Source organism: Heloderma suspectum, chromosome 1 (genome assembly GCF_057233095.1).
Source record: "Heloderma suspectum isolate Gila_16-S chromosome 1, 16-S_ref, whole genome shotgun sequence".
NCBI classification, from domain to species: Eukaryota; Metazoa; Chordata; class Lepidosauria; order Squamata; family Helodermatidae; genus Heloderma; species Heloderma suspectum.
Genome location: NC_139458.1, coordinates 344,512,521 through 344,538,053, shown reverse-complemented (window position 1 = coordinate 344,538,053; position 25,533 = coordinate 344,512,521).

The following is a 25,533-nucleotide window of genomic DNA, read 5'->3' as shown; positions in this document are numbered from 1 at the left end:
CGCAGATTAGCAGACATGGGATTTTTTTTTCGTGCGAGCTCCTGTCCTGTCTGCAGAAGAGGGCTTATTGCTTTATGCTTTTGTTTGGAGGATGCTGCTCTTACAAACTGTAGCTTCCTCTCCACCCCTACTTTTCCTTGTGTGTGTGTGTGTGTGTGTGTGTGTAGGCTTCAGGCTACATTTGCTAATTCCCCCAGAAGACAACTTATTTGAGTCTTTGTAAACCTCAGAAAATATGCCACAGTGATGTGGCAACCTTTCTCCAACAGTCTTTGAGGAGAGGGATGGGGCTTCACTGGGACAGGCACTGGACTGGGCTATATGGGGCAAACCCCTGGTAAATCAGGGATATTTGGAGGGAGCTCAGAGAGGAAAAAGCAGCAGTAGCTCCATCCATCATCAGAATGAGTTTCCTGGAAAGAAGGCTGCTAGCTAGGAAGAAGTGATGTTGATGCAGAGGGAGAGAGAGAGAGATGACCATGTTGGACTAGGAGTCAGGAGACTCAAGTTCTAGAACTTCTAGTCCCCATTAGGCCATGGAAGCTCATGGGGTGACTTTGGGCCAGTCACAGACACTCAGCCCAACTGACCTCACAGAGTTGTTGTTGTGAGGATAAAATGGAGAGGAGGATTATGTATGCCACCTTGGGTTCTTTAAGGAGGGGGAAAGGCAGCATATAACTGTAATAAATAACAAAAGAAGGATTTGAAAGAGCCAAAGTCCTCTTGCAAGAGTGAGGCTTCTGTGGAAGCAGGTGGAGGGCAGCTTTGACCACTTCTCTCAATCAGCACACTTTTTTTTGGTTCATTAGGTAGAATGTGGGAAGACCCACTCACCTCTCCCTTGTATTAAGAATGCATTTCCATGATAAAGGACAGGCTGGGGCAGGTGACTCGGTACCTCATTCATTCTCTTTAGCTGACTGCCTGGGGGCTGGGGATATAACTGAATGTCTACCTACTACGGTCAGTCAGAGAGTCATTCACATGCCTGGCTGTGGAAAGGGCAGTGGGGAGGGGGACTTATTTAGGCATGCTGCAGTGTCTGAATGGAAAATGTGCCTTTCCCTCTTCTATTCCTACCAAGCAATATATCTGCTTGAGGTACACAACTGTACACAACTGCAGTCCCTTTTGGTTTCCCCATTCTGCAGTTAGCATATATGCAGGCTGTGTTATGGTTGTGGTATTGCTTGTCATCTCATGTGTTCAAGTAGCATGTCCCCCCCCCGCCCCACATGCACACTCTCCATTGTGTAGTGTATTCTTCATGCAAACATGGAGGAATTTCCCCTTGTAAAAATACAGCTAGTTGGAAGTGCTGCATCTCTAGGAATGTATGAAAGTCACTTACCTTTTCGTGGAATTGATTCGCGGTGGGGAGGGAGGTGCTCCATCCCTCCCCCCGGAATCCTCGACGGGGGGGGAGGCGATCCGGTCCTCCCCCCCGGAATCCTGCCTGGCCGGCTCCACTCTGCGGTGGCTCCGTGGAGCAGCCTAACAGGGCCGTCCGCAGCCGGACCTCCGGCCACAGATGGCCACAGATGGGCTGCTGTGTCCAGCCAGGCTGCCATGATAGGCTAAGTAAGCATTTACGTAGCCTATGATGGCTGGGCAAAAAAAACACACACACACACCCCAGCGTACGCAAATGGTGGCGGCTATAGCGGCCGCCATTTGCGTTCCCTATTTTTCGCCATTTTATCCTATGTAAATATTTACGTAGGCTATTACGGCGAAAAAAATGGGGAACGCAAATAGCGTAGTGGGCGCTATTTTTCTATATTTACGTAGACTAAAATGGCAAAAAATAGGGAACACAAATGGCGGCCGCCGTAGCTGCCGCCATTTGCGTATGCCGTGTTGTTTGTTTGTTTGTTTTTTGCCCAGCCGTGATAGGCTACATAAATACTTACTTAGCCTATCACGGCAAAGACCAAGCTGCAAATGACCAGCCACCGCCACCGCCGTCTGGAACATCTGCTCCAGGTAAGCCTTGTCCCGGGGGGAATCTGCGGGGGGGGGGCGGGGGGCAGGCCGTTTATGTAGGCTAGAATAGCAGGGGGGAAAGGAACGCAAATAGCACCCACTATGCTATTTTCATTCCCCCTTTTTTTGTCGTAATAGCCTACGTAAATATTTACGTAGGATAAAACAGCGAAAAATAAGGAACGCAAATGGCGGCCACCGTAGCCGCCGCCATTTGCGTACGCCTTTTTTTGGGGGGGTTGCCGCGATAGGCTACATAAATACTTACGTAGCCTATCATGGCAGCCTGGCTGGATGCAAATGGCGGCTGCTACAGCGTCTGCCATTTGCATCCGCAGCAGCCCGTCCGCGGCCGGAAATCCAGCTGCAGATGGCCCTGGCTGGCTGCTCTGCGAAGCCACTGCAGAGCGGAGCCAGCCGGGCAGGATTCTGGGGGGGAGGACCGGATCGCCTCCCCCCCCATTGAGGATTCCAGGGGGAGGGATGGACCACCTCCCCCCCCACCATGAAAAATTCCGCGAAAAGGTAAATGAGTTTCATACATCCCTAGTTACATGCTGCCTCCCAACCCAGGATCAAAGGTTCTAGCTGCAGTAGGATAGTGTTCTCAGTTCTCTCTATTGTACTACCAACCAAATACAGGAGTGTCGTATCATAACAGTGGGTGGCTTCTGTTTTGTGGGAACACTGGAAACTTCTTCCCATTCCTTAATTAACAGCACTCATTTCTCCTTCTCCTACTTACCTTGAACAGTCCAGGTACATTCTATGTGTGATTGCTTGCCAAATAGTTATTGATGCAACCACGTCTTGTCCTGGCCCTGATGAAAAGTACACATTTTCCCAGCATATGCAACCTGAACTGGACCACTGCTATAGGTCCCCTGTACTCTTCCTTCTTTCAGGAATGCATTGTATACAGTCCCGATTTTGCACAAATCTTTTCAGGCAGAGAGGGCAAAATGCTGGTATCATGATTGTATTTGTACATCCTGAGCCAAAAGGGACAGGCCCCTGGGGCTACAGCTCAGCTGGGCTGCCTTGGGAAAATACCTCTTAAGTGCTGTCATCCTACCTGTACAAGTGGCAGTATGGAATGCTCCCTGTTTAGGATTGTAGCCACTCCATTCTAGCCCCGCCCCCCATTTTCTGCTCCCCACAAACAGTCAGTCAGCATGCCATGGGCACTGAGCATGTACAGCCCTCATCAAGCTGTTGGGGTGGGGGTGCCCCCCAGTTAAGTTCCTTTCTTCCTAAAGATTTTCTATACTTCTGCAAACCTCAGAAGGATTCCTTCTGCAGGGTTCCTCCAGATAAGCCTGCTTGTTGTACCTCCCTTTTGTGCCTTGGTGATTCAATTTTGGCTACATTACTCACAGCCTGAACAAATCATAGAAGGAGTCATAGTTAGGGAACCAAAACCTATTCAGTTTTGCAAACAGTGCAATATATCTTCCCTACAGAGAGAATGATCAAGATAGTTTGGTCTTTAAAACATTTTGGCTACATTTGTGAACCGCCCAGAGAGCTTTGGCTATGGGGTGGTATGGAAATATAATAAATGAAATAAAATAAGCAACAATACTCATAGCCTGAACACTGGAAATAGAGGGAATGATAAGCAGAGGAGAGAGAGACCTATTTAACCATGCAAAATGATCTATGTTCCTCTTTACAAAGAGAAGGTAGAGATGCTTCCACATGGAATTGTCCTTGCACAACCAGTCAAAAGAAATTGTGCAGCTATTCTGTCTTTTCTTCCTTGATTAACATTTTGTGGAAAGAAAAAAAAGATGGAAGATGCAGTGGGAAAACACTGGAAGGTCCAAGTTGAAGATGAAGTTGTCTTTACCCACTGAAATTCCCTAAATAAGGTGATTGCATGAGAAAAGCCTTGTCTCAAAGTGCTATAAGGTACTTTGGTAGTTACAGTGTTTTTCACAAACCTGTAGTGGATTAATATAAAAATACCAAAGTTTTGACAAGTATGTTGAATGTTAAGGTTGGTGCAGATGCCCTACTGGATAACGTGGCCAGATGCAAAACAGAGCAAGGCTCCTGCACTTTTAATAGTTGTGTGGAAGAGGGAATTTCAGTGGTGTTACTTGCATGATCATCTATACCTGCTGAAAGTTGCTTTCCACTCAGCCATTGAAAGTTCAGGTGCTCTGTCCCCTTTGGCATCATCTGGCTTCCTGCCTGCTAGGATACTGCCTATCCTGTGCCAGAAAGTGTATCAGCCGCTTTAGTTAGTGGGTTCTTCTGAATGAGACACAGGCATGACTAGAGCAGAGGGACTTGCTTGTTTCTTTGAGGAAAAAGGGGGAAGGGAATGGTCTCTCTCACCTGCAGGGAATGACAGATTCTGATTTCCTTTCAGGGAAGTTTCCCACTTTCTGCCTCCTAAGCCTGGATAGGCAAACATTCCAGGCCTCCTATGATTTCCCTGGCTGAGGGTGGGCAGTGGTGGGAATGGGAGTGAGGGCAGCCTGCAGTGAGGTATGTGTATGTTTGTGAGATGCTATGGTACCAGTCCAGCAGCAATCTGACTATTTGTTATTGGCGAGGAGAATACTTTTCAGAACATAAAGGTAGGAGGGTTGGAGTAATTCTTGCTGTGCAGAAAAGGCACATTTCTGTCTTCTATTATCAATATTGGGATGTGTTGCTGGTTAAATTCCTCACACAATGCTACTCCAATATGTACGGCTCCAGTTAAATCATAATGAGAAAATGAGGAAAAAATGAGAACTTTTAAAAAATGCACTGCACATTCAGTGGGCCACAAGAAACTCCAACCCAGCAATTCTTCCTACTGATGAAGGTCTTCCAGCTGTTTCCTATGAGACATGGTGACCTTTGTTTTGGGGGGCGAGGGTTCTGATGGCTTCCACACTGCGACAGTCACACAGAAATGCAAAAAGCAGAAATACGTAAAATCAGGTATGTGTGCATTTCGCCAGCACTGATACCGGAAGCATAATTGCTGAACATGAGGTTTGTGCGCATTTCCAGTCTGCATGACTGGCAAGGAGGAGGTGAAAAGAGTTACGTAGGTATAGCACCATGCCTGTGGCAGCTGGAAAGGAAACTTCACATTTCTCCAGATATATATAGTGATGTCAGAGAATTCTGCCACGGATCTCGGGGAGGCCGAATGCCAGCGCATTCAGCCCCCCGAAATCGGTGGTGGAACGGTCTGCCCCCCCCGGGACGAGACTTACCTGGGGTGGATCTTCCTGGCGGCGGCGGCTCCGGCAACGGCTCTGGCAGCGGCTCCGGTGGCAGGGTGGCGGCGGCAGCTTCGGCGGCTGGTCTTCCAACCAGCTGCTACCACTGCCATTTCCAGTTAAAAAAAAAACACACGTGATAGGCTACGTAAATGTTTACGTAGCCTATCACGGCTGACTTTAAAAAAAAACAAAAAAATGCGCATACGCAAATGGTAGCGGCCACGGCCACCGCCATTTGCGTTCCTTATTTTGGCATGTCTTAGTCTATGTCAAAATTTACGTAGACTAAGACGTCGAAAATAAGGGGAACTCAAATAGCGTAGCGGACGCTACGCTATTTGCGTTCTCCTTATTTTCCCTTAGTCTACGTAAATCTTGACATAGACTAAGACGTGCCAAAATAAGGAACGCAAATGGCAGCGGCCGTGGCTGCCGCCATTTGCGTATGCGCGTTGTTGTTGGTTTTTTTTAAGTCAGCCGTGATAGGCTATGTAAACATTTACGTAGCCTATCACGGCTGACAGCAGGGACGCAAACGGTGGCGGCTACGGCCGCCTCCATTTGCGTCCCTGCTAGCCAGTGGCCGGATGTCCGGCTGCTGGTGGAGCCGGCTGGCGGCTCCGCAGAATCCCTGCGGAGCACAGCCGGCTGGCCAGGATTCCGGGGGGGAGGAACGGAGTGCCTCCCCCCCCGTCCAGGATTCCGGGGGGAGGGACGGAGCACCTCCCCCCCCACCATCAACATAATCTGAGAAAGGTAAGTGCCTTTCGTACATCCCTAGATACATATTATATAATTCCTGCTAGTGTGACAGTGGTATCACCATTATGGGCATAGTTCTTGGGCTGTCCTTTTGGTTCTCTCACAGTCCAGTGGTCACCCTGGCCAAGCCAAAACGCAAACACACAAAATGACAGCACACAACCAAGAGACCAAGACCACACTGCCCCTTTTATTATTTATGTATTTATTTATCTATTTATTTGGGTATTGCATTTCTATTCTGCCCAATAGCTGAAGCTCTCTGGGCCGCCATTCACAGAAATTATAACCAAAAAGCACACAGTAAAACAATTACTTATTTCCCTTTTGGGCTAGCTTGTTCTCATCTGATTTATGAATGAAGGAACTATCTTTTTCTTTCTGTTTGTTCTGCTTGGGAACATATTCTCTCAAATGTTGGAGTTAAATTCTAAGTTTTAGGAGAGATTTGCAACATAATCGCACATCTCCTTGCGGTGGATATCTCAACTTGCCACTGTGAAGGAATAGTACTTTCTAATTGTTACTCAGAAATTGAAGGCAATGGCCCATTTCAATCTTAATGAAACGACTTGTCATTCAGGTAGGAACGGGGTTGCTTGCTCTCACCTTTTTCCGGATCTCTCTGTGGCTGTGACATTTCTCAATTCATTGAATGTGCAAAATCAAAAGGGCCCTGGCAGCTGCGCTTTTTTTTCCGCTCCAAAAATGTACATATATGCAGATGTGCACATTGGGGGCAAATGCGAAAAAAGGGGCAAATGCACAAAACTGAAGGGATAGCCACCAAAGCCTTTTGCTGAACAGATGATCGGCGAGAGCTGGGGGGAGCTGGTGAACAGGATCGCCATAGAGCCTGAGACTTCGTGGGAATCTCTTGAATGGAACGGAGCAGGGGCAGATGAGGAGGGGTTTGCGAACATCAGTTCGGGAAGCCGAACAGAGAGACAATAGTCAAAGACAAAGTAGGAAATGAACGTTTGCAACATCCCTAATCTCCAGGGCCAGATGAACTGCATCCTAGAGTAATAAATGAAATGGCAGAAGAGCTCTCAGAACCACTGTCTATTCTCTTTGAGAAATCATGGAGGACGGGGGAAGTGCCAGATGACTGGAGGAGGGCTAATGTTGTCCCTGAAAAAGGGTAAAAAGGAGGAACCTGGGAACTACAGACCAGTCAATCTGACATCAATCCCTGGGAAAATTCTGGAGCAGATGATAAAGCAATCCATCTGAAAGCACCTTGAAAACAATGCAGTAATTACTCAAAGCAACATGGATTTGTCAAGAACAAATCCTGCCAGACGAATCTGATCTCATTTTTTGATCAGGTCACCTCCCTTGTGGACTGTGGGAATGCTGTGGACCTAATATACCTTGACTTCAGCAAAGCTTTAGACAAAGTACCCCATGATCTTCTGATGAGCAAACTAGTTCAAAGTGGGCTAGATGAAACAACAATCAGGTGGATCCACAGTTGGCTACAGGATCGGACTCAAAGAGTGCTTATCAATGGGACCTTCTCAAACTGGGGAGAGGTAACGAGTGGGGTACCCCAAGGCTCAGTCCTGAGCCCAGTGCTCTTCAACATTTTTATTAATGACTTGGAGGGAATGCTGATAAGATTTGCAGATGACACAAAATTGGGCAGGATAGTTAATACCTTGGAAGACAGAAACAAAATTCAAAGTGATCTTGATAGGCTGGAGCGCAGGGCAGAAAACAGAATGACAGTTCTGCACCTAGGAAAAAGAAACCAAATGCACAGTTACAAGATGGGGGATACTTGGCTCAACGACACTACAAGCAGGAAGGATCTTGGAACTGTTGTAGATCACAAGCTGAATATGAGCCAACAATGTGATGTGGCTGCAAAAAAGGCAAATGCTCTTTTGGGCTGCATTAATAAAAGCATAGCTTCCAAATCCCAGGAGGTACTAGTTCCCCTCTACTCAGCACTGGTTAGGCCTCATCTGGACTACTGTGTCCAGTTCTGGGCACCACACTTTAAGAAGGATGCAGACAAGCTGGAATGGGTTCAGAGGAGGGCAATGAAGATGAACAGGGGACTGGAAACAAAGCCCTATGAAGGGAAACTGAAAGAACTGGGCATGTTTAGGCTTGAGAAGGGAACACTGAGGGGAGATATGATAGCGCTCTTCAAGTACTTGAAAGGTTGTCACAGAGAGGAAGGCCAGCATCTCTTCTTGATCATCCCAGAATGCAGGACACGGAATAATGGGCTCAAGTTACGAAAGCCAGATTCCAGCTGAACATCAGGAGAAACGTCCTGACTGTTAGAGCAATACGACAATGGAACCAATTCCCTAGGGAGGTGGTGGGCTCTCCCACACTGGAGGCATTCAAGATGAGGCTGGAGCTGGACAGCCATCTGTCAGGGATGCTCTGACTTGGATTCCTGCACCGAGCAGGGGGTTGGACTCGATGGTCTTATAGGCCCCTTCCAACCCTACTATTCTATGATCCTTGTGATTCCCAAGGTCTACTAAGGCAATTAGGACAACTGTTTTTTCTTTCAAAAACATTATAATTCCTCTCTAATTGCACACTCAGGTGGCTGAGTGTGAGATGGGTGACCCATTCCTGCTCCATCCAACTAGCTCATTTATTTTCTTTGAACAAATGTGTCTGTGACTCACTTGACCAATAGAGAAAACTGCAGCTATATGGACGGACCCCACTCAGCAACAGATGTATGAATCATTGAATCTCAGCTGAGTGTTTTGGGCTTCAAGAATTTATTTATATGGATTGTTGTCCCTGAAACCCCTCTCAAGCCAAACAACTTAAAGGGGTACCACAATATATATATATGTGTTTCTCAAATAGTATTCTTTGTTATTACAAAGAATAACAAATCTTTGTAATAATAAAATAAGCAAAAGACATTACTACATACAATGCCGTTAGGATGATTAGAAGCATAATAGAAATTGTTGCTAGCATATTCCTTAGTAAAATTAAATTTCTATTCCTCTCAACCAACAGAGCAGTCCTCATTAAGATTTTATAGTTACCTATCTGGCAAGCATGGTTGGCAGAACTTAGGTAACCATGTTTGGTAGGCTTCCTGTTCTCCCAGGATCTCTCTTCTAAACAGATCACCTCACAAAGGCTGGGAAGACTGTGTTTGGCCACAGCATGAAGAACTTCATCAGGAGGGCTTTAAACTAAATCCTACGGGGAAGGGAGATGTAATGTTGGGGGTAACAATGGACACAGGCGCATGCACTGTAATGGAGAGAACAGCTCTGATAGCGCCCAATAATAGTCTTCAGACACATGTAGGAAGAAAGCCAGACTATGAAGCACATGGTCTTCGATGTCTGTATACTAAGGCCCAGAGTATGGGAAACAAACAGAACAAACTTGAACTCTTAATACAAGAGGGAAATTATGACCTGATAGGTATAACTGAGACTTGGTGGGATGACTCTCATGACTGGAATACAGCAATTGAAGGATATAACTTGTTCAAAAAGAACAGGAGGAACAGAAAGGGAGGTGGGGTTGCACTGTATGTGAAAAATACATATCTCTGCACAGAAATAAAGGAGGAGGAGCTTGGTAGCCCCATCGAGAGCATCTGGGTTGAAATAAATGGAGCAAAGAATAAAAGGAACCTGGTGGTCGGAGTCTACTATCAGCCACCCAATCAAGGAGAAGACAAGGATGAAAGTTTTGAAAAGCAAATAGCCAATGTTTTAAGGAAGCATGATGTAGTAGTAATGGGCGACTTCAATTTCCCCGATATTTGTTGGGAGACAAATTCTGCAAAACATGGCCCCTCCAGGAAATTCCTGACTTGTGTGGTGGATAACTTCCTCCTGCAGAAAGTAGAGGAAGGAACTAGAGGATCGGCTATACTTGACTTGATCCTAACCAACAGAGATGACTTAGTGGATAAAGTAGCAGTTACAGGACTCTGGGGGAAAGCGACCATGTTAAATTTGAGTTCCTGGTTCCAAAGGAAGCAAAAGCCGAGTGTGGCCAAACGTGTACCCTGGATTTTAGGAAAGCTGATTTTCATAAACTCAGAACAATGATCAGTAAGGTCCCATGGCAAGCGATGCTAGCGAGAAAAGGAGTCCAAGATGGGTGGGAGCTTTTAAAAAAGGAAATTCTCAAGGCACAATCACAAGCAATTCCAACCAGAAGAAAAGGTGGAAGACAACAGAAGAAGCCAATGTGGCTTCACAAAAAGCTTAGGGATGACCTGAAAACAAAAAAGGACACATATAGGAAGTGGAAAGAAGGCCAAGTAACAAAGGAAGAGTACAGGCAGATAGCACAGAATTGCAGGGATGGCGTCAGGAAGGCTAAAGCTGAGAATGAGCTGAGGTTAGCAAGGGATGTTAAAAACAACAAAAAGGCTTTCTTCAGCTACGTGCATAGTAAAAGGCAGAGGAAAGAAATGGTGGTTCAGCTATTAAATAAGGATGGCAAAACGATAACAGAAGGCAAAGAAAAGGCAGAGGTGCTCAATTCCTACTTTGGCTCAGTCTGCTCCCAAAAGAGGGTCTATGACCCCCCTGGCAAAGGTGAAGTACAGGCTGAAGGGGCAGGATTGCAGCTTGAGATCGACAGGCATATGGTCAAGGAACACCTAATTACTTTGAATGAGTTCAAATCTCCAGGGCCAGATGAACTGCATCCTAGAGTCATAAAGGAACTGGCAGAAGAACTCTCAGAACCGCTGTCTATTCTCTTTGAGAAATCATGGAGGACGGGGGAAGTGCCAGATGACTGGAGGAGGGCTAACGTTGTCCCTATCTTCAAAAAGGGTAAAAAGGAGGAACCTGGGAACTACAGACCAGTCAGTCTGACATCAATCCCTGGAAAAATTCTGGAGCAGATGATAAAGCAATCCATCTGGAAGCACCTTGACAACAATGCCGTGATTACTCGAAGCCAACATGGATTTGTCAAAAACAAGTCCTGCCAGACAAATCTGATCTCATTTTTTGATCAAGTCACCTCCCTTGTGGACTGTGGGAATGCTGTAGACATCATATACCTCGACTTCAGCAAAGCTTTCGACAAAGTGTCCCATGATATCCTGATGAGCAAACTAGCTCAAAGTGGGCTAGATGAAACAACGATCCGGTGGATCCACAGTTGGCTACAGATTCGGGCTCAAAGGGTGCTTATCAATGGGACCTTCTCAAACTGGGGAGAGGTAATGAGTGGGGTATCGCGGGGCTCAGTCCTGGGCCCAGTGCTCTTCAACATTTTTATTAATGACTTGGAGGAGGAGGTGCAGGGAATGCTGATCAAATTTGCAGATGACACAAAATTGGGAGGGATAGCTAATACTTTGGAAGACAGAAACAAAATTCAAAGTGATCTGGATAGACTGGAGCGCTGGGCAGAAAACAACAGAATGACATTTAATAGGGACAAATGCCAAGTTCTGCACCTAGGAAAAGGAAACCAAATGCACAGTTACAAGATGGGGGATACATGGCTCAACCACACTACAAGCGAGAAGGATCTTGGCATTGTTGTCGATCACAAGCTGAATATGAGCCAACAATGTGATGTGGCTGCAAAAAAAGGCAAATGCTATTTTGGGCTGCATTCATAGAAGCATCGCTTCCAAATCCTGGGAAGTACTAGTTCCCCTCTACTCAGCACTGGTTAGGCCTCATCTGGACTACTGTGTCCAGTTCTGGGCACCACACTTTAAGAAGGATGCAGACAAACTGGAGAGGGTTCAGAGAAGGGCAACAAAGATGATCAGGGGACTGGAAACAAAGCCCTATGAGGAGAGACTGAAAGAACTGGGCATGTTTAGCCTTGAGAAGAGAAGACTGAGGGGAGATATGATAGCACTCTTCAAGTACTTGAAAGGTTGTCACGGAGAAGAAGGCCAGGATCTCTTCTTGATCATCCCAGAGTGCAGGACACGGAATAATGGGCTCAAGTTACAGGAAGCCAGATTCTGGCTGAACATCAGGAAAACCTTCCTGACTGTAAGAGCAATACGACAATGGAACCAATTACCTGGGGAGGTGGTGGGCTCTCCCACACTGGAGGCCTTCAAGACGAGGCTGGACAGCCATTTGTCAGGGATGCTCTGACTTGGATTCCTGCATTGAGCAGGGGGTTGGACTCGATGGCCTTGTAGGCCCCTTCCAACCCTACTATTCTATGATTCTATGAGATCAAACCGTTGCCTTTTATAACTCCTATTTTGATGACCTCATCCTAAGTTTAGACCTAGTCATACTGTTCCTATTTCTAACCCTAATAGGGTTGTCTCCCAGTGTAGCCAGGTTTACCACTGACACCAGTAACACCTTGATGAGGGTATTCCTCCTAACCTAAGCAGCTTTTTACTTCCAAGAATTAACCAACCCACCTGTGGCAAGCATTTTTGCCCCAGGTCCAAGAACACATTTTTGTACTTAAAGCTAGATTATAGCATACATAGCTAATTACTCTGTTACTAATCATTTACTGTTAGCATACCCAGATTATTAGGAATAGCACTCTTATGAAATACAATGAATGCTTATCAACAATACACATTACATTCATACTTTGTGACAAGCGCCTCTCTCAGTTTGGAAGCCAAACTGGGCCACCCAAAATAAAATAGGAGCGAACCCCCAAGGTATGCAGAAGTATAAATGTTTGTAAAGCAAATGAAAACATAAATGTATAAAAACCCAAAGCTTTACATAGACCTGTAAACTTAGAGATCATATGGAATGTTGAGGTGCCAGTTAAAAGGGGAAGGAGGTTCATGTTGTGAGGCTAAAAAACTCCCTTCCCTGCACTCTGGCATGTTTAAGGGAAAAAGAAAGGTAAAGTGACACCTTTTCCATTTCCCCCTCTCTCTGTGGAGGCTGCTGGCGCCTACAATGGGGCTGTCAATCCACTTTGGGTTTCAGTCAGAATCAGTCAGAACTCTAAAGGAGCTTTCCAAGGTGCTGAACCCAGTTTGGGGATAGAGTTCAACATTTTGGGTAGCTCCTTTAGAGTTCTGTCTGGTTCTGACTAAAACCCAGAGTGGATTCACAGCCCCACTGAAATAGGAGCCACCAGCCCCTCCACTGGTCTCTCTAGAACCACCCCAACTCTCTAAAGCTACACAATATTGAGATTCAGTGCTGGGAGTCACTCCCAAAACTGAGCCTGCTAGTTCTATAAAGTATGGCAGGCAAAGGCAACAGGGGGTGGGAAAGAAAGGAAGGAAGGAAGGAAGGAAGGAAGGAAGGAAGGAAGGAAGGAAGGAAGGTGTTCTTTTCCCTTTCTCTCCTCCTGAAACCTAACCCCAGAGAGGCCTGAAAATTACTACAGGACTCCTGTTCCAGGCTGGAACCAGGAACATCAGCACTCCTCTTAGATGATGGGGATGCGGTAATATTTTGTTGTAGGTTCCATTTGTAATTATTTATTTCTGAAACATACATATTTGATTCAGGTTGATTACAAACATCACTGCAAGGCAAAATTGGGACATCCTATATAGCAAAAAGAGCAAGTCCATTCTGATATGCTATGTCATTTTGCAATCCAGTGTCATTGTTGTTGTTGTTGTTCAGTCATTCAGTCGTGTCCGACTCTTCGTGACCCCATGGACTTCCTGTCCTGCGCTCTCTCCCGGAGCGTGCTCAAGTTCATATTCATTGCATCGGTGATACTATCTAGCCATCTCATCCTCTGCCGTCCCCTTCTCCTTTTGCCTTCAATCTTTCCCAGCATCAGGGTCTTTTCCAGAGAGTTTTCTCTTCGCATTAGGTGGCCAAAATATTTGAGCTTCAGCTTCAGTATCTGTCCTTCCAATGAGCACTCAGGGTTGATTTCCTTTAGGATTGACTGATTTGACCTCCCTGCAGTCCAGGGGACTTGTAACAGTCTTCTCCAGCACCACAGTTCGAAAGCATCAATTCTTTGGCGCTCAGCCTTCCTTATAGTCCAGCTCTCACAGCCATACATTACTACTGGGAAAACCATAGCTTTGATTAGACGGACCTTTGTCGGCAAGGTGATGTCTCTGCTTCTTACTATGCTGTCTAGGTTTGCCATAGCTTTCGTCCCAAGGAGCAAGCGTCTTTTAATTTCATGGCTACAGTCACCATCTGTGGTGATCTTGGAGCCCAAGAAAGTAAAATCTGTCACTGCTTCCATTTCTTCCCCTTCTATATGCCAGGAAGTGATGGGGCCAGATGCCATGATCTGAGTTTTGTTAATGTTGAGTTTCAAACCAGCTTTTGCACTCTCCTCTTTCACCCTCAACAAGAGGCTCTTGAGATCCTCTTCGCTTTCTGCCATTAGGGTGGTATCGTCTGCATATTGGAGGTTGTTGATAATTCTCCCAGCAATCTTAATTCCGACCTGTGATTCATCCAACCCGGTGTTTCTCATGATGTACTCTGCATATAAGTTAAATAAGCAGGGTGACAATATGCAGCCTTGTCGTACTCCTTTCCCAATTTTGAACCAATCGTTTGTTCCATGTCTGGTTCTTACTGTTGCTTCTTGACCCTCGTACAGGTTTCTCAGGAGACAGGTAAGGTGGTCTGGTACTCCCATCACTTTAAGAATTTGCCACAGTTTGTTGTGATCCACACAATCAAAGGCTTTAGCGTAGTCAATGAAGCAGAAATAGACGTTTTTCTGGAATTCTCTTGCTTTCTCTATGATCCAGCAAAAGTTGGCGATTTGATCTCTAGTTCCTCGGCCTCTTCAAAACCCTGCTTGTACTTCCAGTAGTTCTCGGTTCGCATACTGCTGAAGCCTAGCTTGTAGGATTTTGAGCATAACCTTGCTGGCATGTGAAATGAGTGCAATTGTGCGGTAGTTTGAACACTCTTTGGTGTTGCCCTTCTTTGGAATTGGAATGTAAACTGACCTTTTCCAGTCTTGCGGCCATTGTTGAGTGTTCCAAATTTGTTGGCATATTGAGTGCAGCACTTTAACAGCAGCATCTTTTAGGATTGTAAATAGCTCAGCTGGAATACTGTCATCTCCGCTAGCTTTGTTGTTAGTAATGCTTCCTAAGGCCCACTTGACTTCACTCTCTAGGATGTCCGGCTCAAGTTCAGTGACCACACTATCATGGCTATCAGGGACATTCAGATCTTTCCTGTATAGTTCTTCTGTGTATTCTTGCCACCTCTTCTTAATCTCATCTGCTTCTGTTAGGTCCCTGCCTTCTTTGTCCTTTATCATGCCCATCTTTGCACAAAACGTTCCCTTGAGATCTCAAATTTTCTTGAAGGGATCTCTAGTCTTTCCCATTATGTTGTTTTCTCGATTTCTTTGCATTGTTCATTTAAGAAGGCCTTCTTGTCTCTCCTTGCTATTCTCTGGAACTCTGCATTCAGTTGGATATATCTTCCCCTTTCTCCCTTGCTTTTCGCTTCCCTTCTTTCATCAGCTACTTGTAAAGCTTCATCAGACAGCCACTTGGCTTTCTTGCACTTCTTTTTCTTTGGGATGGATTTCGTTGCTGCCTCCTGAACAATGTTACGGACCTCCGTCCATAGTTGCTCAGGCACTCTGTCTATCAGGTCTAATCCCTTAAATCTATTCCTCACCTCCAGTGTATATTCATAAGGGATATGATTTATGTCATACCTGAATGGTTTAGTGGTTTTCCCTACATTCTTCAATTTAAGCCAAAATTTTGCAACAAGAAGCTCATGTTCTGAGCCACAGTCAGCTCCAGGTCTTGTTTTTACTGACTGTATAGAGCTTCTCCATCTTTGGCTGCAAAGAACATCATCAATCTGATTTCGATATTGACCATCTGGTGATGTCCATGTGTAGAGTCGTCTCTTGTGCTGTTGGAAAAGAGTGTTTGCTATGATCAGCGTGTTCTCTTGGCAAAACTCTACTCGCTTTTGTCCTGCTTCATTTTGTACACCAAGGCCATGCCTGCCTGTTATCCTGGTGATTTCTTGACTTCCTACTTTAGCATTCCAATCCCCTTTGATGAAGAGGACATCTTTTTTTGGTGTTAGTTCTAGAAGGTGTTGTAGGTCTTCATAGAACCGATCAACCTCAGCTTCTTCGGCATCAGTGGTTGGGGCATAGACTTGAATTACTGTGATGTTGAATGGTTTGCCTTGGATTTGTATCTAGATCATTCTATCGTTTTTAAGATTGTACTCCAGTACTGCTTTTCCCACCCTTTTGTTGACTATGAGTGCTACTCCATTTCTTCTAAGGGATTCTTGCCCACAGTGGTAGATATGATGGTCACCTGAATTAAATTCGCCCATGCCTGTCCATTTTAGTTCGCTGATTCCCAAGATGTCAATGTTCAATCTTGCCATCTCATGTTTGAGCACCTCCAGCTTACCTTGATTCATTGATCTGACATTCCAGGTTCCTAAACAATATTGTTCTTTACAGCATCGGATTTTCTTTTCACCACCACCAGACACATCCACAGCTGAGTGTCCTTTCGGCTTTGGCCCAGCCGCTTCACTCTTTCTGGCGCTACTTGGAAATACCCTCTGCTCTTCCCCAGTAGTATATTGGACACCTTCTGACCTGAGGGTCTCATCTTCCGTTGTCATCTCTTTTAGCCTCGTGATACGTTCCATGGGGTTTTCTTGGCAAGAATACTGGAGTGGGTTGCCATTTCCTTCTCCAGTGGACCACATTTTGTCAGAAGTCTCTGCCATGACCTGTCCATCTTGGGTGGCCCTGCACGGCATAGCTTATGGCTTCACTGAGTTATGCAAGCCCCTTCGCCACAACAAGGCAGTGATCCATGAAGGGGATCCAGTGTCATGCAAACCCTAAAACTGAGCCTTGCATAACTCATGTTTGCTGGATTTGCATGATATGACAACCCCTGAGCAGGGGTTGCATATTCACAACAGTGGCCACACGTACTCCACACACACCACAGCCTCACCATGGGTTAAATAACCCATTGTGGGCTTTTATGTCATGCAAACTGCCCCAATATGAAGGAATGAATAGTGTATTGTGGCCATAGACCAACAGAAGTTAAGACAACAAAACCAATAGAAATAGATATAAGAGATCAATACATAAAAAGAACGAATTAATGGAAGAACCAAATCTTCCTAATTTGTACTGAGGAAAAAAAGAAGTTAGCTACCCTCTCAGTAATATGGATAGAATCATCCCTTAAACAGAAAGAGAACAGAGTATCTGTAGGTCTTCTGGGTAGTTTTCTTAGTAAAAGGAGAATCCATTACAATTTGAAGTTTAAGAGAAGATGGCCAACAGACTCTATTTCTCTGATTCCAGAAGGGCAAAATTGTTCATTGAGTGGAATCTTGTTAAATTGGCCAGTTAGCAAAGCAAAGGGCAGCACATGAAAGTGAAAAAGAATCAATGCTCTCCTGTCTTTGAAAACACTTTATGTGTGCAAGTATGGGGCCATAGCAATTCCATAATTTGAAAGGTTACTTAAGGGCAGTGGAGTACAAGACATATTGGCTGTAGTTCTCAAATGTTGTAGGTTTAAGTTTATTAACGTCTGCAGTTGAGCCTTCTCTAGGCCATACTTACCCAAAACCTCAGGGGAGAAACCCAACCTAAGAACCTTCTTTTTTGTAACCCATATCCACTGACTGACAAAGGAAGCTGAAAGCAATAAGTGAACGTAACTAGAAGGAGCAGCAGAAAAATGCAAATGTAACCATGCCAGGACATATATCCAAGCTTTACATTCACCTGATCATATACCCTATTTCAAGTATATACTGTGTTCCCTACAAAGGGGAGTAATTTTTCTAAGGAATGTAGATTGAAAAATTAGCTCCCATTCGCATTCAGGATTTCAAACAGACCATGTTCAGATGATTTGTGAACTGAACTGAAATTCTCGTACATCCCTAATTAGGAATATCTATTCCTGAGGCCATGGTAACTGGACATCTTTAGAGCATGCTAGTCCACAAATATTTTCCCCCTAATGTGTGTAAAGTGATAATCCTGTACAAACATCTCCCCTTTCCTATTGCGAACATGATTGCCAAACCTCCAGTATAAACCTGTTGCGTAACACCTGCTCTTTAGCAGTATACTAAAAATAAGTAGTGGTCCCACGTGGTATGTTGCTGCATCCACTAAGGGTGTAATCCTATGCATGTTTAGACAGAGAAAAGGCCTACAACTCCCAGCATGCCCCAGCCAACCATGCTGGCTGGGGCATGCTGGGATTTGTAGGCCTTTTCTCTGTCTAAACATGCATAGGATTGTGCCCTTAAAAACCTTGTTCCCAGGCTTGACCAAGCTCCCACACAACCCAAGCTCCCTCACAACCCTCCTAATTTTTCTCTTTTAAAAATAACTAAACAATTTCAGCCCCAAAAACATACAGTTGGAGGCACTGGTTGAGATTCTAACCTTTATTTCTGTGAGTTCCAGACATTCTGGAGACAATCCCTGGGTAAATGCCATTCTGATTCTATTAAGGTTAAATTTCAAGCAGACAGGAAAGGGCATGATGAGAGCCGAAAGTAATTACAGACAGCAGTGCACATCTGCTTCTCAATGCCTGTTCAAAGTCGCCAGCACCAACATCAATATGGGTTGATTCTTTGCTCAAGTCCAGTGAGCTGATGATGGGTTGGATGCTGACAGAGAACAGGATAGGCCAGCTTTTAAATTGAAGGGCTGAGAGAGAGTTCTGACAAAATGCAACCCACTCCAGTATTCTTGCCAAGAAAACCCCATGGAACGTATCACAAGGCTAAAAGATATGACGCCGGAAGATGAGCCCCTCAGGTCGGAAGGTGTCCAATATACTACTGGGGAAGAGCAGAGGGTATTTCCAAGTAGCGCCAGAAAGAGTGAAGCGGCTGGGCCAAAGCCAAAAGGACACTCAGCTGTGGATGTGTCTGGTAGGGATGTACGAAAGTTCCGCCATGGATCTTGGGGAGGCCGAATGCCAGCGCATTTGGCCTCCCGAAATTGGTGGCGGCAGCGGCTACGGCGGCGGTTCGGCAGTGGCGGTGGCCAGTCTTCCGACCGGCTGCCACCGCTGCCATTTCCAGGTAAAACAACAACAACAACAACAACAAAACGTGATAGGCTACGTAAAGATTTACGTAGCCTATCACGGCTAGATTTTAAAAAAACATCGTGATAGGCTAAGTAAATCTTTACGTAGCCTATCATGGCTGATTAAAACAAAAAATGCGCATACGCAAATGGCGGCACCCATGGGCGCCGCCATTTGCGTTCCTTATTTTGGCATGTCTTAGTCTACGTAAACATTTACGTAGACTAAGATGGCGAAAATAAGGGGAATGCAAGTAGCGTAGCGTCTACGCTATTTGCGTTCCCCTTATTTTCACCGTCTTAGTCTACATAAATGTTTACGTAGACTAAGATGTGCCAAAATAAGGAACGCAAATGGCGGCGCCCATGGGCGTCGCCATTTGCGTACACGCGTGGTTTTTTTATTTATTTAACTTATATGCAGAGTACATCATGAGAAATGCCGGGTTGGATGAATCACAGGTCGGAATTAAGATTGCCGGGAGAATTATCAACAACCTCAGATACGCAGATGATACCACCCTAATGGCAGAAAGCGAAGAGGAACTAAAGAGCCTCTTGTTGAGGGTGAAAGAGGAGAGTGCAAAAGCTGGTTTGAAACTCAACATTAAAAAAATGAAGATCATGGCATCTGGCCCCATCACTTCCTGGCATATGGAAGGGGAAGAAATGGAAGCAGTGACAGATTTTATTTTCTTGGGCTCCAAGATCACTGCAGACGGTGACTGTAGCCATGAAATTAAAAGACGCTTGCTCCTTGGGAGGAAAGCTATGGCAAACCTAGAAAGCATAGTAAGAAGCAGAGACATCACCTTGCCGACAAAGGTCCGCATAATCAAAGCTATGGTTTTCCCAGTGGTAATGTATGGCTGTGAGAGCTGGACTGTAAGGAAGGCTGAGCGCCGTAGAATCGATGCTTTCGAACTGTGGTGCTGGAGAAGGCTCTTATGAGTCCCCTGGACTGCAAGGAGGTCAAATCAGTCCATCATAAAGGAAATCATCTCTGAGTGCTCATTGGAAGGACAGATACTGAAGCTGAAGCTCAAATATTTTGGCCACCTAATGCGAAGAGAAAACTCTCTGGAAAAGATCCTGATGCTGGGAAAGACTGAAGGGAAAGGGAGACAGGGACAGCAGAGGATGAGATGGCTAGATAGCATCACTGTTGCAATGAATATGGACTTGAGCACGCTCTGGGAGAGAGTGGAGGACAGGAAGGCCTGGCGTGCTATGGGTCACGAAGAGTTGGACATGACTGTATGACTGAACAACAACAACAACAACAACTCTGCATATAAGTTAAATAAGCAGGGCGACAATATACAGCCTTGTCGTACTCCTTTCCCAATTTTGAACCAATCGGTTGTTCCATGTCTGGTTCTTACTGATGCTTCTTGACCCTCATACAGGTTTCTCAGGAGACAGGTAAGGTAGTCTGGTACTCCCATTTCTTTAAGAGTTTGTTGTGATCCACACAATCAAAGGCTTTAGCATAGTCAATGAAGCAGAAATAGACGTTTTTCTGGAATTCTCTTGCTTTCTCCATGATGCAGCGAATGTTGGCGATTTGATCTCTAGTTCCTCGGCCTCTTCGAAACCCAGCTTATACTTCCGGTAGTTCTCGGTTCACATACTGCTGAAGCCTAGCTTGTAGGATTTTGAGCATCACCTTGCTGGCATGTGAAATGAGCGCAATTGTACCGTAGTATGAACACTCTTTGGCATTGCCCTTCTTTGGAATAGGAATGTAAACTGACCTTTTCCAGTCTTGTGGCCACAGCTGAGTGTTCCAAATTTGTTGGCATATTGAGTGCAGCACTTTGGGACCAGATGAGCATTGGCTAAATAAAAACAAAACAAATATTAGCCCTATGGGGAAAAAATGCCAGCTCAACATAGCTGAGTTGTAATACTTGATGCACTTCTCCATTTCCCCACACCAACATTGCCACATTCTGAATGATCTGCATTTCGATCCCACTCACAATTAACCTGATCCTGAGTTCTTGAGGTCCATGTGTTGTTAGGGATAGCTCCGCATAGGAATACATGCGATGAGCTCTCCCTAACACTGTACCAAGGACAAAAGTTCGATGTGTTCTATTACATGGAAATAGATTCCATTGAAATAAATGGAACTCAGATGAAAGTGACTTGTTTAGGATCAGGGTGCTCTAGGTATGACTCATTTTTAGGTCTCAGGTAGACAATACAACCTCCTCCGATGATGCTAAGTAAAGAATATTCACTGTGACATGGGGGATCCAGCATCTAACTGCTATATAATGGTAGCTTATTCAGTTAAGAAAGGGACATTCCCTCAGCGTTCATAGGAAATAATTAGCAGTCTATGGTTTTCCATATAATTGGCTGCACAGGGCAAACATTTAAAATATTAACATTGCCTCTTTTCTATAAAACCATTTCATTGAAAAAGGTATTTCAAAATTACTAGCTATTCTTGTTTTCATCTTTACTTAAGAGACTTGATACTAGAAAATGTTAAAAACAGGCGAAAGGTGCAATCAATCGTATGCATGTTTAGAGAGAAAAAAGTTGTACAACTCCCAGCATGCCCCAGCCAGCCATGTAGGACTTTGTCCCGTCTGACTATCCACAGAATTGCACTCGAAGGCCTTTAGCCTTGATAAAATTACTTTCTAAGTCAATGGTGCATAACCAGCTGCCTGAGAGGGCCACAGGTACCCCAAAGGCCTTAACTGTGCCCCTTGGTTGCTCTGCCCCCCCCATTGGAGAATCCTGCACTGCCATTTTTCCACCAACTTTACTATTGCTACCACTGATACAGATTACTCTTTCCAGTGAGGAAAGAGTGATCTCTATGAGGAGGATCGGGGGGGGGGGGGCTTCTGTATCAGGAGGGAGTGGAAAGAAAGAACGATCTATGCATCAAGATTGCTGGGATGGGTGCATGCATAAAGTGTGTGTGTCCCTGAGCATGCACATGCAGCCCCCAACCACTGAACCAGCATTGCATGTAGCCCTTGGGTCCAAAAAAGTTGTGCACCCCTGTTCTAAATCATTCATAAAATCATTTTTTTCCCTCTAAATATGGAGAAAGATATAGCTCAGTAGTACAGGTAGGGATGGACTGATCAGTCTAGTTCTGCTCCAGGTCACTTTTCAATGAGTTCATTCGTAAGTCCATTCAATTTTGTTTCTGCATTAATCTGTGAATTGTTTAAAAATGCACATGAGTATTTGCATTAAAATGCATGTTTTTGAATGCATCTTACCTCAAAATATGCATTTCTAAGTATTTATTTATTTGATTTATACCCTGCCTTTCTACCAAAAAAGGCTTACAAATACAATTTTATCTAAAAAACGTATATGTTTATATGCATTTTATTTGTGCTTTGAGCCAAGAACTGCTTCACAGAATTCAGAGAAATGTGAAATCTAAAGGATAACTATGTTCCAAACCACACATTAGTCTAGGAAGTGTGGATCAGTTCATGTTGGAATTTGCAAAAAACTGATTCCCCAAGCAACCCTAAGTGGAGCACATGCTTTGCAATTAAAAGGTCACAGGTTCAACCTCTGGCATTTCCAGGCAAGGCTCGGAAAGACTCCTGCCAGAAACCATAGAGAGCACTGTCTGTTAATGTAGACAGTACTGAGCTAGATAAACCAATGGTATGACTCAGTACAAGACAACTTCCTGTGTTCTTATGTGGCCTGGGAAGACTACCTTGAAAATATAATGTGTAATACTTGTTCTTACCTTTACAAGTGTTTTAAATACAGATATGGCTCAAGAGTTATGCACCAGATCAAATAATACATCATCTAGAGTAAACTAGTCCTAATTCCAGGATGAACTGTAGTACTATTCAGTTTTTATTAGCTCATATGATTACGACTGTGTGAGCGGGGAAAGTGTATGCAGGTCACACCCCTGCCATTGCGTCCCCACTGGTCCTGTCCCTCATTACCCATGTGGGAAGCTCTGAAGAGGGGAATCTGCTGTACACGTGTAGGCTTCTCACATGATATAACACTCTAATCATAGAGAGTTCTAAATCATACAGGAGCCTATGGATATCGAGCAGGTTCCCTGTTTCAGAACTTCCCCTGATGCATGGATGGGCGTGGGGGGAAGCAGGGGACACACCAGTGGAATGGAGCAATGGGTATAGCCCCACTGTCCCCTTTATGCAATGTTAATTGTGTGAGCTAATACCATCTGAACAGGGACATATGACTATCAGAACAAGGGTTAGAGCCAGACTTAGTTATGTTCAGAGTAGGCCCATTGAAACTAATGGGACTTAAGTTAACCATGACTAATGTGTCCCATTGATTTCAATGGGTGTACTTGAAGCATGTCCAAGTCTGGATCCTACCCCAGATCTACATATTTGGGAATCTTCACAGCCACTCAGTTCATCACCAATGGTGAAGATGACTATGGCCAGATTAGGAAACATAATGGGTGATGGTAGCTTGAAAATGACCTAAGAATATTCTATGGTAAGGAAGAATCAGATAGATTCTCAGATATTGCCTTATTCAGATTTGATCTAGCCTGTTTTCTCAAGGAGGGTGCCAACAGTGATATCCATATCAGGCAGAACATCCTGGCATTCAACTCACAGACTTTCAAAAGAAGACCAATGGTGTCAGATGCCAAGTTCTTGGTCACTGGCCATCTGATTAAAAACACTGAGTGGCCCACACATTTTGACTGGCTTTGCTAGCTAACCATTATTTGTGGTTTCCCTCCGCCCTTTCCCTTTTTTGTTACCCTCAGAAGACACAGAGAATGGGAGAGATCAGCCTCTCATTGATTGGAAGACATTCAGAGGTGGTAGTTTCTCACCATTTCTGAGTGCATCCAAAGCACGAAGTGACTGAATGAACATACCAAATCTCCAGTAGTGACCTCATACCTACATCTGCAGAACCCTGGAAATACAATTGTAGAAAAACATGACGGAAAGACTGGCCAATTGCTTCTGAAAAAGTTAAGTGCCCAACATTTCGATTCTTTTTCTTCAACTGCACTCTTCTTCTTTACCAAGCAGCCTTTGGCATGCTCTGAACATCTTATTTTTCTCACTGAGAAATAGACCCACCAACATTTTATCTTGGTGGGTCTATTGTGCCTTTACCAGCTACTTCATTGACCAGAAGTAAGTGCATCCCCAACATTGAATCTCAATGTTAGAAGAAGCTTCGCCATTTGAATTACCATTGGATACACAACTGGTTTTCCATGAAAAATAATGTTGTCAACCTTATTTCTTTACCGCTGAACATTTTGCTGTCTTTATCAAAGAGAAGGTTCACAAGATTCAGTGTAAATTTCTATGTAACCCTTCCCTTCATTCTTTCTTTCTCCTTTTCCCTTAATTTCCACCTATATTGGACTCCAGGCTGGCTCACAATTATACCTAACAGTTTTATACTTCATTTTATTGCTTGGACTGAACAGGTGTCTGACTATTACTGTCTTGTGTGTGTCACCACCTCCTGTTTAACCAGCAGGGGAGACAGAAAAGAGGCTTGCTGTACAAAAACAACAAAGAACCTAATGGAAGGAACGAGGGAAAAGAGGCCCATTTGAAAATACCTCATTAGCACAGAGGCACAGTGAGGATGAATCCTGGCAATAAAATGCAGGGAAAATGCTTTCCAATAAATCTTAATGAGAGAGTTCCCAGGTGTTTTACAGTCAGATTGCTGATTGTTACTTAATTAGTACAGGTGCTGTCTGTGTAGGGACTAGGGAGGCTGTAGAGGACAAAATGCTGCCAAGAATGCAACAAACATGGAAGCAGGCAGTTTTAAATTGGAAACTAAATATGTTTGGTCTATTTGGAAGAACAGAGCTCCTCGTGAAAACAAACACACACCCCCATTTTCATAGTTTAAGCACAGTCTATCAGTCAGTACAGGCACTTCACCTCCCACGTGCAATGCCACTACATCACTGGGTTGCCTAACCCATCTGAGCCCTGCTCAAATTATGGTGGAAAAGGTGGGGTGAGAGTTCAATGAACTGCACAAACCCTAACTTCTGACATCCTCCAGTTTTAACCCAGTCATGACCTGCCTCCCTCCCCACCAGTAGCTTTCCAAAAATAGTAGCTTAGGGCACAATCCAATGCATGCTTAGACAGAAAAACAGACCTACAACTCCCAGCATGCCTAGCCAGCATGGCTGGCTGGGGCATGCTGGGAACTGTAGAACTTTTTTCTGTCTGAACACACATAGAATTGCTCCCTAAGGCTGCCATCACAAAAGGTAAGGGGGCCAGGCCCCCTCTGAACTCCGTAAAATTTGAAAACCACACTTAAGCCCTCATGAAGCTTGGGTCACTGTGCTTTTTTAGAAGAATGCAGTTTCTTTGCTTGCCAGGTCCACTGCCACCAGCTATCATGGCGGCGACCTTTTTGTCGAGTGGCTGTATTTGTAAATATATACACCCTTTTTAACATTTGGGAAATGGAAGTGCAAGGCTGCAATCAAAACACCCTAATCTGGGATGAAGCC